Source organism: Neofelis nebulosa, chromosome 17 (assembly GCF_028018385.1).
Source record: "Neofelis nebulosa isolate mNeoNeb1 chromosome 17, mNeoNeb1.pri, whole genome shotgun sequence".
Lineage (NCBI taxonomy): Eukaryota > Metazoa > Chordata > Mammalia > Carnivora > Felidae > Neofelis > Neofelis nebulosa.
Genome location: NC_080798.1, coordinates 45,708,235 through 45,720,843, shown reverse-complemented (window position 1 = coordinate 45,720,843; position 12,609 = coordinate 45,708,235).

Here is a 12,609-nt window from a genome sequence, read left to right as displayed (position 1 = left end):
ATACACACACACACTCTCTCGCAGCCCCTCTTACTACAAGTACCTGGGTCACTGCCTGTGGACTTTCTCCAGCCACAGTACCATACCCAAAGGGCTGAGAGTATGAATTCCCTGGTGTGAGAAGGGAGAAGATTCATTTTCAGAAACAGCAAATAAAAGCTGTGTTGTCTAGTTAACAGGTTTACAACTACATTGGAAATATGTATGAAATCCCCTGCTCCCCCCACCACCACCACAATGGAGTCCCAAACTCTTAGAGCCTTCACTTACTGGTTCTTCTTCCCCTCTCCATTTTGTGGGCTTATTTTCAGGGGCTTGCAATGAGCATGCACCAAAGAACAAAGGGAGGAGGGACTAAAAGTCTCTGCATCACCTCAGGGAATGTACATTTGTTCCAATCAGACTAATTTTTCCATTACGTGGGTATAGGTGACATCAGGGTAAGACTGTAACCTCTGTAGGAGTCAGCCAATGAGGAACCAGAGGAAGGACTTGCACACTAAGAGATAAATTGTCTGCTATAACTGCCCCTTGTGTGCCTGTCCATCAGATACCCACTCTTCCAAGAATGTTGATTAAAGCCTTGTTCAACTGTTCTCTGATTCTCTGTGTCCCTCCTTTGACTGGGATGGTGAGCTTATTTCTCATACTGGGGAGTAGTCTTCAACCAGTGACAAATTAAAAACAGTGAAGAGATATCCCAGCCTCCATGCCTCTCAGGTGGGAAAACTCTAAGACATGCTCTATACAATTTCTTCAAAGTCCTAAATAGGACTGCATCCCAATTGCCATCAACCGCCCCCTACTCATCAATCCTCCTTGCACTGGCTTCTTCCTTTACCTGTCTCACTTCCCTCCTTCTCTCCTAGAGCATCTTGGAATCCCTTTCCAAGTAAACTACTTACACACAGAGATGGGGAAATAAAATGGGTTCAAAAGAACTGTCACCAGGATAGAGATGGCATGTAATCGTTCAAGCTGCATAATCTAATTAACGTGACAATACTAATAACTTTATGGTCTCTTTCATTATCTTTTAGGAAAAAGAAAGGAAACTTAGGAGAAAAAAATAGGTTTGATTTCCATGTATAATATAAAAAAAAAAATCACAGTAAGGATTCAGTCAAGGAAATAGAGTTTAAGCCAGGTATTTTAGTAGAGCATATTTTATACAAGGAACTAGTTCTAAAGGAGCTGGAAACACCAAGAGGCCCAAGAGAAGATAATGAGATAAGACAAAGACTTGCAACAGAAAGAAGCCACTGTCCAGTTCTTCAAAAGTTTCTGTGTAAAATTAACATATGACCTAGTCATTCTACTGCTAGGTAAATCTTGTTTTGCTCAAGAGAAATGAGAATTTTAATCCAAGAATTGAAAATATAGGTTCACAAAGAAATGGTAACATATATGTTCATTTATAATTGGCATATATTATAAATGGCATTATTTATAATGGCCAAAAAAATGGAAACCATCTAGATGTTCAATAAACAAAATGTGGTAAGTCCATACAATAAAACATTCCATCATAAAAATCAAGTAGTGATATATGCTACAACATGGATGAACCTTGAAGACATTATGCTAAGTCAAAGAAGCCAGTCACAAAAGGCCATATGTTGTAGAATTACATTTGTCCAAAGTGTGCCAAAGAGGTACACACTCATAGAACATAGATTCATGGTTTCCAGTGACTATGATGAAAGGAAAATGGGGAGTGACCATTGATGGGTATAGAGTTTCTTCCTGGGGGTGCTGAAAATGTTCAGAATTAGACAGTGGTAGTGGTTGCACAAGTTTATGACTATACTAAAAACCACTGAATTTTATACTTTACAAGTGAATTTTATGGTTTTTTATGGCATTATATTTCAATTAGAAGTAAATAAAGAAGGCAAAGTAGGGGAAAAGGAAAGAAGAAAAAAAGAAGAGAGAAAGGAACAACTACTTGCCCACCACTTGGGCAAGAGGGACAAAAGGGTAAGATGTTTTGCCAGATCTCACAAGACAGGACAGAAACTGGGGCCAGTGTGGAAGGGGCTATGAGATGGGAGCTCGAACAAGGGGGGAGACACAGCCACTGCTAGGCCCTCATCTTGAAGCGGGAGGAGACAGGAAGACATGCTCTGATTTTTCCCTTCCTCCTATCCACCATTCTTTTCCCATTGGACAAACCTATTTGGAAACCATTAGGAAGGGAGCCTGAGAAACCATCTTAGGCATCTCATGTGTTGACCCGATAATACAGAGAAGTGCAGGGTAAGAACACAGAATGAGTCTGAGAACCAACAGGCAAATGACTCGCAAAGAACCCCATTGCTTCAAACATGAAACTCTTCCCAGTTGAGATTATTAAATACAACCTGGTCAACAGCATGGGTAGTATTATTTGTGAAAATTTAACACAAATCCTCAATGCTTTTTTTTTTTTTGAGATAATGGAAGAGGAAGGCAATAATTATTTCAGTAGTAGTTCCATTAAAATGGAAAATCAAGTGTTAACCTTAAGCCAAATGGGCATTCTCACTTGGCCTGACATTCCACAAACATTACTGAGTACCCTAGGGACACAATGAAAGTGACACCATCCTTACCCTCAAGGAGATCATTAAGGAACTCTCAGCCTATACAAGGGAAAAAATATTAACCAGGCCTGATTAATATGAATCAAAGATGTGGGAACCATAACAGAATTGAAAGTGCTTATTTAATAAGTAAATTTTAATAGCACCTCCCTATCAAATACCTCAAAGAGCTGAAAATCAGAAGGGCAACCTTTGGCAGGATGCCAAAGAAGCCTCATCCTCACTGAATTTCAGTCTATCCAAACATCATTACCTTGGGGGCATACTGCAGTCTTCCTAAACCATATTCCCACACGCCCATTTCCGACATGCCACTCACTTTACTACACTCCATGGAATAGCTATTGGAACACAGAACAGAACTTGTAGTTTAAATTTCCCAGTGAGAACAACAGGGCTGGGGGAGGCTGGTGGGGGGAGAAGCCAAATTTAGAGTGATCTAAGTTTCCCTAAAACCTTCAGAATATTTAAAATCTCCAAACAGACATGTCTCCAACCAACTCCTGACACACAGATGGCCAATTATTCCTCTAACATTCGTGAACTATTGCAACTTGCTGTTAATTTCATCCCTAGGAATAGTATTGGCAGACAATCGACTCAGAGGCATTAATATGAACTGAGGCTAGATTCCTGCTGACTATAGGAATGCCTTTAATCTAGGGTATATGTCATACCTTGAAGAAATCCTAAAAGAGAATTATTAAAGATGTCTTTCTTTCAAAAAAAAAAAAAAAAAGGCAAGAGGTCTTCCTTTATGTAAGCAAGCGAATCACAAAAACAAATTTCCTTTTTTTGCTTAAGGCCAAAACAATGTCAAACAAAATAAAGCAAAAGATAAGCACATACCACTGAGGCCATACTTTGCTCATTTCCACTTTTCCTCCAGGATAATTCTCAATATTAATACAGCTTGGGAGGATGGAGCTACCAGAATTGGGGAGGGACAATGGATACAAATGAGAAAAAACAACAAAACAAAACAAAACAAAACAAAACACCTATGGGATTACTAACCTGTTTGCAAGATATGCAAAGATTTCCAAGGATAAAGTATTTCAAGACTGCCTACATAACAAAGAACTGAGTCACAATTATAGTAAAGTCAGACTTTTCAATAGTTCACTATTTGTTTTGGGTTATACCTATACATCAAAGCACAGCACAAAGACAAAATCTTTTGTTTCTCAATATCTATTTATGAAAAGCAGAGCTTTATCAAGCAGTCAATATAGCTAATTTTGTTCTTAGATCTTGTCATTTGTGGACGCCTAAAAGGGGAGTGCATTTGGCTACAAAACTTAAAAACAATTTTCCTCTCCAGAGCTCCAAAGGAAAATTATCAGGACTTAATGAGGTATGTGCATGAATCAGCAAATATATTAACTTTATTAATATATTATTTATTATACAGATATTAACTTATGTTAATATATTTCATCAATATCTCAAAACCTAGCAAACCACTACTCAACATAAAGTTTCTCCAAGGGATTTTAAATACTTCCTTTAATTTGCTTAATGAAGAAAATTGCCAATTACCAGTTTTCAAGTTCTTACTGAAATAATTAACAAGAAATTAAGAACTCCTGAAGTTGCAGTATTCATTATCTTTTGATTACTTATACTGTGTACAGCCCAGCAGGGGGTGTTTCAAGCTAAAATACTTAATCTCATTCATACTGAAGACTACGTAAAATGCAGAATCAGAAAAGGTCCACTTTCTCTTTCATACCTACCTATTATGCAAAGAGAAACTTGGGAATATTCTGGGCGGATGAAGAATCCTAAAAGGAAAGCTGAACCTTTAAGGCAAGTGTTTGTGAAATTATTAAATATCAAAGATACCAGGTATTTGTATAAATGCACAACAAATTGCATCATCTTTTCTGTTAACGTGGTAATAAAAATTCACGATAGAATTTTTGATTGAGTTACTTTTGATTCTATTGATTCTAAGATCAAGATGTGGATGGTATTTGTGCACTACATCTGGAATTCTAAGTTATTCTTGTCAACGTTTTTTATCTAGTGCCATACAACTTAGCAATTAATACAATGTTTTTGGTAATTAACTGGTATATTGATCTCCTCTTGCTAACTAAATATTCCACTGTACTCTCAAACTTTATTGCACATGTAGCAGGTGTTCAAAAATACTTCCTGACTGATAAGAATGTTTGTCCAGATTGGAGGTTTCTGGCCTATAAATACACTGGCTAACTTCCAATTCTCCATTTTATGGTATTGTCTTAACAGCCAAAAGTTGATGTCTACCTGTTAGGGACAACTCACACCCAAGTAATGCATTGATATTCTTTTATTTCTCACATTAAAAAAAAAAAATTATTTATTTTGAAAGAGACAGAGACAGCACAAGCAGGGAGGGGCAGAGAGAGGAGACAGAGAATCCCAAGCTCTGCACTGCCAGTGCAGAGCCCAATGTGGGGCTTGAACTCACGAAATTGTCGGGTCATGACCAGAGTTGAAACCAAGAATCAGACACCCAACCAAGTGAGCCACCCAGGTGCCCCTATTGCTCAGATATTTAAGCACAACTTGAATTTTTGCCTTAATCTAGAAAAACAACCTGTTGTGTAAATCAACAATGTAACAGTGTAGGCTGTTACTAAGAAAAAGATATTTCTTTTTCTCTTTTCATTGTTACTCTTGTGTATGATATATACATCCACAACATATGCTTAGAAGTCAAAGTATTCAAGTGTAAAGAGCCAGGTAAAGAAACAAAACATGGCTATTCAGAGCCCCTGTGTGCCCCCTCTCCCCAACACATCATATTACTGCTCTTCCCTACAGATAACCCCCATCCTAACTCTTCTATTACTTTTCCCTTTGCTTTCTTTGTAGTTTTGCCAACTGTGTCTACCCAAACAGAATACTGTTTAGTTTGGCTTCTTTGCATATTTTTATAAATGAACAAATACTGTGTGTTCTTTCAGTGGTGTGCTTCTTTTGCTCAATATGGTCTATTCACCAAGTCCATTCCAACGTGGCAGCCAAACCAATCTTACTCAACTCTAAGTTAGGACACTTCCACTGCTCAAAACCCTCAAGTGGCTGCTCAATTCATTCAATAAAAGCAATAATGCCAGTGAGATTCTCCACATCTTGGCCAACAGCTACTACTATCTCCTGACCTAACACCCCTCTAGACATAGCACCTCCTTGTCTGAAATGTCTCTACCTTGTACCTTGTACCTTGGGGCTGTTTCCTCTGCCTGTTCTGTTCCCACCATGCCTCATAAGCTTATGACCTTCAAATCTTTTCCACAATGTCACATTCTCAATGAAGCCTATCTGACCTATTTAAAATTGTAGACATATACACACCATCTATCCCATTCTCACAATTTCCTGATTCCATTCCTTGCTTTCCTTTTCTTTCCCACAACACTCAGCATTTTGACACTCCATTTAAAATTTTTCAACGTTTTTTATTTATTTTTGGGACAGAGAGAGAGCATGAACGGGGGAGGGGCAGAGAGAGAGAGAGAGACACAGAATCGGAAACAGGCTCCAGGCTCCGAGCCATCAGCCCAGAGCCTGACGCGGGGCTCGAACTCACGGACCGCGAGATCATGACCTGGCTGAAGTCGGACGCTTAACCGACTGCGCCACCCAGGCGCCCCTTGGCACTCCATTTAATATGCGTATTACTCTCTACCTTCCCTCCTCACTAGAATATAAGCTCTATTTCATATCTGTTGCTTTGAAAGATCTTTGGCTCATTTCCACTTTTGTTCTTTCATTTTTGAATCTTGCAAACAATGCTACTGTGCATATTTTTAGATATGAATCCTGGTGCAGATAATGCAGTTGTTTCTCAAGGATGAACACCTGAGTGGGGATTTACAGTAAAACTGAGTATGCAAGTTTCAGCTCCCCTAGCAGTGCCCAACTCTTTACCAAAGTCGTTGTGCCAGTCTAGACCCACCGGTATCCAAGAGAACTCACTTTCCTCCACACCCTCCCCAGTACTCATTGCCAGGTTGCTCTTATTTGCCAACTTAGTGAGTGTGTATACTATCCCACTGTGCATTTACTTTGTAATTCTCTGAATATCAATGAGATGAGCCATTTTCCCTACACTTAATGGCCTTTCTTTCTGAAGTGCCTATCTAAGACTTTTGTCCAGATTTCTATTGGATTGTCTTTTCCTTATTGATTCTTAAGTTTTATAAGTCAAAGTCCAGTCAACAAAACCAAAACCACACAAGGCATTTTAAATAGAGGGAATTTAATTCGGGGAATGGTTACACGGCTGGGGAAGGCTGAAAGAACAGAAAAAGCAGGAGGAGGGAATCTTGAGGTAGCCTAGATCTTAACGACATCAGGAATCAACTTATGCCCCTAGGGAGGTAGAGACAAGAGAGAAATCTGGACTTCTGGGCCGATCAGTCAATACTTGGACCCAATGGGAACCCCAACAACCCAGAGGTGAGTGGGAAAAGATTAATGCTAGAATCAAATACAGATGGAGACTCACATCCTTGTCTACATTTAAACTGTTAAATTATATGCTATTATCATATCCTAACAAGTATCTATTCATAACGTCCTAGGAGGCCAGGTGTGAATGTTGGTGAATGTTAGTCCAAAGATGACCTGCAAACAAGTCCACAAACCAAGTCTACTTGTTCCATGCCAAATAAAAATAAACACTGAAGTATTTAAAAAATTTTACAGCAATTTGACAGTAATTTTATATTGGTTGTACACTTTTCAAGTTTTTTCTTGTATTTTTATTCTGTGTACCCAGAGTATTGGTCTCCAATAAATTTGAAGTTTTTTTTTTTTTAATTTTTTTTTCAACGTTTTTTATTTATTTTTGGGACAGAGAGAGACAGAGCATGAACGGAGGAGGGGCAGAGAGAGAGGGAGACACAGAATCGGAAACAGGCTCCAGGCTCTGAGCCATCAGCCCAGAGCCTGACGCGGGGCTCGAACTCACGGACCGCGAGATCGTGACCTGGCTGAAGTCGGACGCTTAACCGACTGCGCCACCCAGGCGCCCCTAAATTTGAAGTTTAAAAAAGAAAAGAAAAATGGATTTTCACCACAGTTTGAGAAGCACTGCTTTTAACTTCTCAACCTCTTGAGGTGCCTGGGTGGCTCAGTCGGTTGAGCATCCGACTTTGGCTCAGGTCATGATCTAGCAGTCCATGAGTTTGAGCCCTGCATCAGGCTCTGTGCTGACAGCTCGGAGCCTGTTGCCTGCTTCAGATTCTGTGTCTCCCTCACTCTCTGCCCCTCCCCCACTCACGCTCTGTCTCTGTCTCTCTCTCTCTCTCTCTCTCTCTCTGTCAAAAATAAACAAACATAAAAAAAATGTCTAAACTTCTCAACCTCTCAAAATTTTCAAGCCAGAATATAGCAGGCAGCACCTGGAAAGAGCCATACTCGAGGCTCAGATCCCTGGCCTGTGAGACAACCCTTCTACACCCAGCTCCATCCTCCTCCATTAGAGGTCTCAAGTGCATACAGATGATCCCCCCCAAGGCCACACATCCAAACTCCATTCACTCCCATACAATTATATATAAAACTATATATAAACAGCCATATTTTAAGCCAAGGTGTGCACAGCAGAGGCATGGCCCACCCTTGGAAGGACAGACTCAGAGCACTCTGTGCATGGAACATCAGCATTCTGTGTTACCCATCCAAGGGCAAGTAGGGAACAGGCTCCAAGAAATCACACCCTTTTGGCCACAGACTCTTTGCCCCATAGGCAGAAATGCAGTCCCAAGAGGCTCAGAGTGGGCCCTCTAAAGCACAACGTTCCATGTAGGGACCCCCTCACATCGTCTTTGAAGGGCAGTAACGGCCGCATGTGCTGAAAGGAGCTGGAATGTGGTTATGTGGTTGAGTCAACTGTATGGTATAGTTAGAGCCACAGTGGCAGGAACGAGAAAAAGGAAAGGAAATATCCCATCTCTTCCTATTGAGCTTCCTATCAGACTCTCATTTCCAAAACCTAACCAGAAGTCACCTGGTGAGAAGTGTGGGAAACATAGTTTGTACAGTCTCAGCTCCAGCCAGAGAGGTGTTTTCTATATCCTCTAGATATTGGTCCTCTGTCACATTCTGTGTTACAAATATCTTCATGCTTACAGATCTTTTTGTTTGTTGTTATTTTGCTCTCTTTCTCTCAGCTTCTGATGAATTTTCAAATTTGCTACAGTCAACTTTTGATAAATTTTCAATTTTAATTTGGACAAATTTATCAATCTAATCTCCTTTATTAGTTTCTAAAAGCTTTATTATTTTAAAAATTCTATCTTAGGGGTGCCTGAGTGGCTCAGTCAGTTGAGCATCCAACTCTTGGTTTCAGCTCAGGTCATGATCTCACAGTTCATGGGTTCCAACCCCAACTTGGGCTCTGGGCTGGCAGCATGGAGACTACCTGGGATTCTCTCCCTCCCTTCCCCACTCATGTGCATGTTCTCTAAAGGAACCATTTTTTTTAACTATAGCTTAAAAACCTCATTCAGTCTTAAATTTGATAGTGACTTTTATATATAATGTGAGATGGGTGTACAATTTCATTGATTTTTTCCATCTCCATACCCAGATGTCCCAGCATCAATGACCATAGAATCCCTTTTTCCTGCCTCTGGTCTGAATGTGTCACATCTATCAAGTATCAAACATCATTATATATGTGGATCTCTGTCTGGGCTCCCATGTGCTCTTCCAGAGCCCTGTCTCTATAACAACACCAAACTGTCTCACTTACTATAGTTTCATGACTCTTGATCTTGATAGGCAATTTCCTGAACTTTGTTCTTTGTCTTTAAGAATATTGTGGTTATCCTCAGTCCCTTGCATGGCCATATAAGTAGCTTATTAAATTTCACTAAGAAAAATAAATCCTGGTTAGATTCTAAAACAGTATTACATTGAATCTAAATCAATTAGAGGAAACTTGACATCTTTACAATATTAAATCTTCTGATCCATAAGCATGGCTTATCTGTCCATTTGGTTAGGTCCCCTTTAATATCCTTCAATAAAATTTTGTAATTTTTTCCATAAAGCTCTTGCATCTTTGTTAGATTTATTCCTCAGCGCTTCATATCTTTGTGCTATTAAAAGCATCTTTTTATTCATATTCTGAATGTTTGTTACTGGCATGTAGAAATGCAATTGATTTTTGTATATTGATTTTTTATTCAACTACCTCACTCACTAATTCTAATGAATTATCTGTAGATTTCTTGTATTTTCTACACAATCTAAGCTGCCTTCCTTTATCACTTCACCCCAATCCCAAGTTATTTTCCTTGCTTGGATATTCCCATCCTGTAATTCTTCCCCTCATAGCACCTATCACATTATTTTGTAATTGTTTTTCTTTCTACATTTTCTATCTACTGTAAGTTCCTTGACAAAACAAACACTGTGTACTCTTTCACTTTTGAATTCCCAGTTCTTAGCACAATACCTAGCACTATTCCTCGCTTAATAAATATTTGTTCAACAAAGAGAGTTCCCTGCATGAAATACTTCACTGGTTTTCTATTGCCTTCTTACAAAAGGCAAATCCCTGTAGCATTTGGCCAATTCTGAAAGCTTAGTTAACAGAACACTACCATGATTATAAAATTTGTCCTGGCCACTGACCAGGGTGATTTTACCAAGGGTATCCTGTGGCAGGTGGGCCTATGCGCCACATCCAAACGTGAATTATCAAAAACTGGTCAGAAATGAAAGCAGGCTCCAACACTGCCACTTGTAACTTCTGAAGTGAAATGCATCTAAGCAAATCTCTAACTTCCATATGTATACCACATTGTTTAAATATAGCTAGACAACCATCATCTCCTAAGTTAAAGGGAAAGTCCTATTTGTCAGTTTGATGAATACCTTGCTGTGCTAATTGAGACAGTGCAGTCTGAGCCTGCCTATGACTCAGGATGGTCCATTCTAGATCAAGATCAAGAGCATTTGTTATCTCTACAGCTGCTTGAGAGCACTTTCTACTGAAAAGCATTTTTTTAATATATGCTTCCTAAGTTGACCTTTCATACTCTAATAACATAAAAAGACAAAATTATGTCATTCTCAAAGCCAAAAGAATTTATTAAGTTATTAATTAAACCTATGACTAGGACTTCATGTAAAGCCAGTTGTTCACCAATTATCAAGGGACAGGATGTCAGATTTTCCATTCCTGGTTCAGTGCTTCAACAGTTCCTACTATTAGAAAAGTTATTATTCCTCACTTTGTCTCTGACCATTTAAACCTTCCAGGTTCTACCTGGCATTGGACAAGCCAGTAAAAGACAATTTACACCACATGAACTTATGTCTGTGCTAGAAAACCCAGGTGACCCAGGACCTACTGCCAAGACTTGGCCTTTTTGCTATCCATTTCCATGTCCTGGTCCTGTGCTTTGGAATTTGATATATGACTGACTTCTTCATTGATTCAGTGATATATTTTGCCTCTTGGCTTTGGGCAATGGATCTTGGATTTCTTTTTATTTTTTTCCTAGTTATTACCCAAATATAAACTTTATTCTTCTTTTTACAAGTTTTTATTTAAATTCCAGGGACTTAACATTCAGTGTAACATTAGTTTCAGGTGTAGAATTTAGTGATTCAACACTTACAAACACCACCCAGTGCTCATCATAAGTGCCCTCCTTTATTACACATCACCCATTTAACCTATCCTTACACCTACCTTTCCTCTAGTAACCCACAGTTTCTTCTCTATAGTTAAGAGGTTGCTTCTTGGTTTGCCACCCTTTTTTTCCTATGTTGAGCTGTCATATTTCTTAAGTTCCACTTATGAGAGAATTTATATGGTATTTTCTTTCTCTATTTCACTTTGCATCATACATGCTAGCTCCATCCATGCTGCTGCAAATGTCAACATTTCATTCTTTTTGATAGCTGAGTAATACTCCGTTGTATATATGCATATATGTGTGTATATTATTGTACATATTATGTATATTATTGTCGTATTATCAATGACTTCCCTTAGGACTTGTTAATGTTTTATATATTTGGGTGCTTTCAAGTTGGGGCATAAATATTTATAATTGGTATATTATCTTATTGGATAGTCCCCTTTAATTTGATATAGTGCCCTTCTTTATCTCTTGTTACAGTCTTTGGTTTAAGATCTAGTCTGAGATTGATATAGCTACTCTGGCTTTCTTTTGACATCCATTAGCATTATAGATGGTTCTCTATCCCCATACTTTGAATCTGCAGGTGTCTTTAGATCTAAAATGATTCTCTTGTAGGCAGCATCTAGATAGGTCTTGTTTCTTTAATCCATTCTGATATCTTTTCATTGGAGCATTTAGTCCATTTACATTCAGAGTAATTACTGATAAATATGCATTTAGTGCCATCTTATTATTTGTCATTTCTAGAGATTTTTCCCTGCTCCTTTCTAGTCTTTGTCACTTTTGGTCTTTCCTACACACTCAAAGAGACCCCTTTCTTGCCGGGATGGTTTAGCAGTCATGAAATTATTTAATTTTTGTTTGAGAAACTCACTCTCCTTTTATTCTGAATGATAGACTTGCTAGATAGAGTATTCTTGGCTGCAGACTTTTCCCATTCAGCCTGTTGAACTTATCATGCCACTCCTTTCTGGCTTGCCAAGATCTGCTGTTAGCCTTATGGGTCTTCTAAGTTATAGACTTGTTTGTCTTGCACCTTTGCCATTTTTTATCACTATATTTTGCAAATTTAACTACAATATGTCTTGGTGTTGGCTTGCTTTTGGTAATTTTTTGGGGGCTTTTGTTGATTTTAATGGGAGTTCTTTGTGCTTCCTGTATTTGGATGTTTGTTTCCTTCCCCAGATTCGTAAAATTTTCAGCTATAATTTCCTAAAAGAAACCTTCTGCCCCATTTTCTCTTCTTCTTCTTCTTCTTCTTCTTCTTCTTCTTCTTCTTCTTCTTCTTCTTCTTCTTCTTCTTCTTCTTCGTCATCAACATCGTCTTTGTCTTCGTCTTCTTCTTCTTCTTCTGG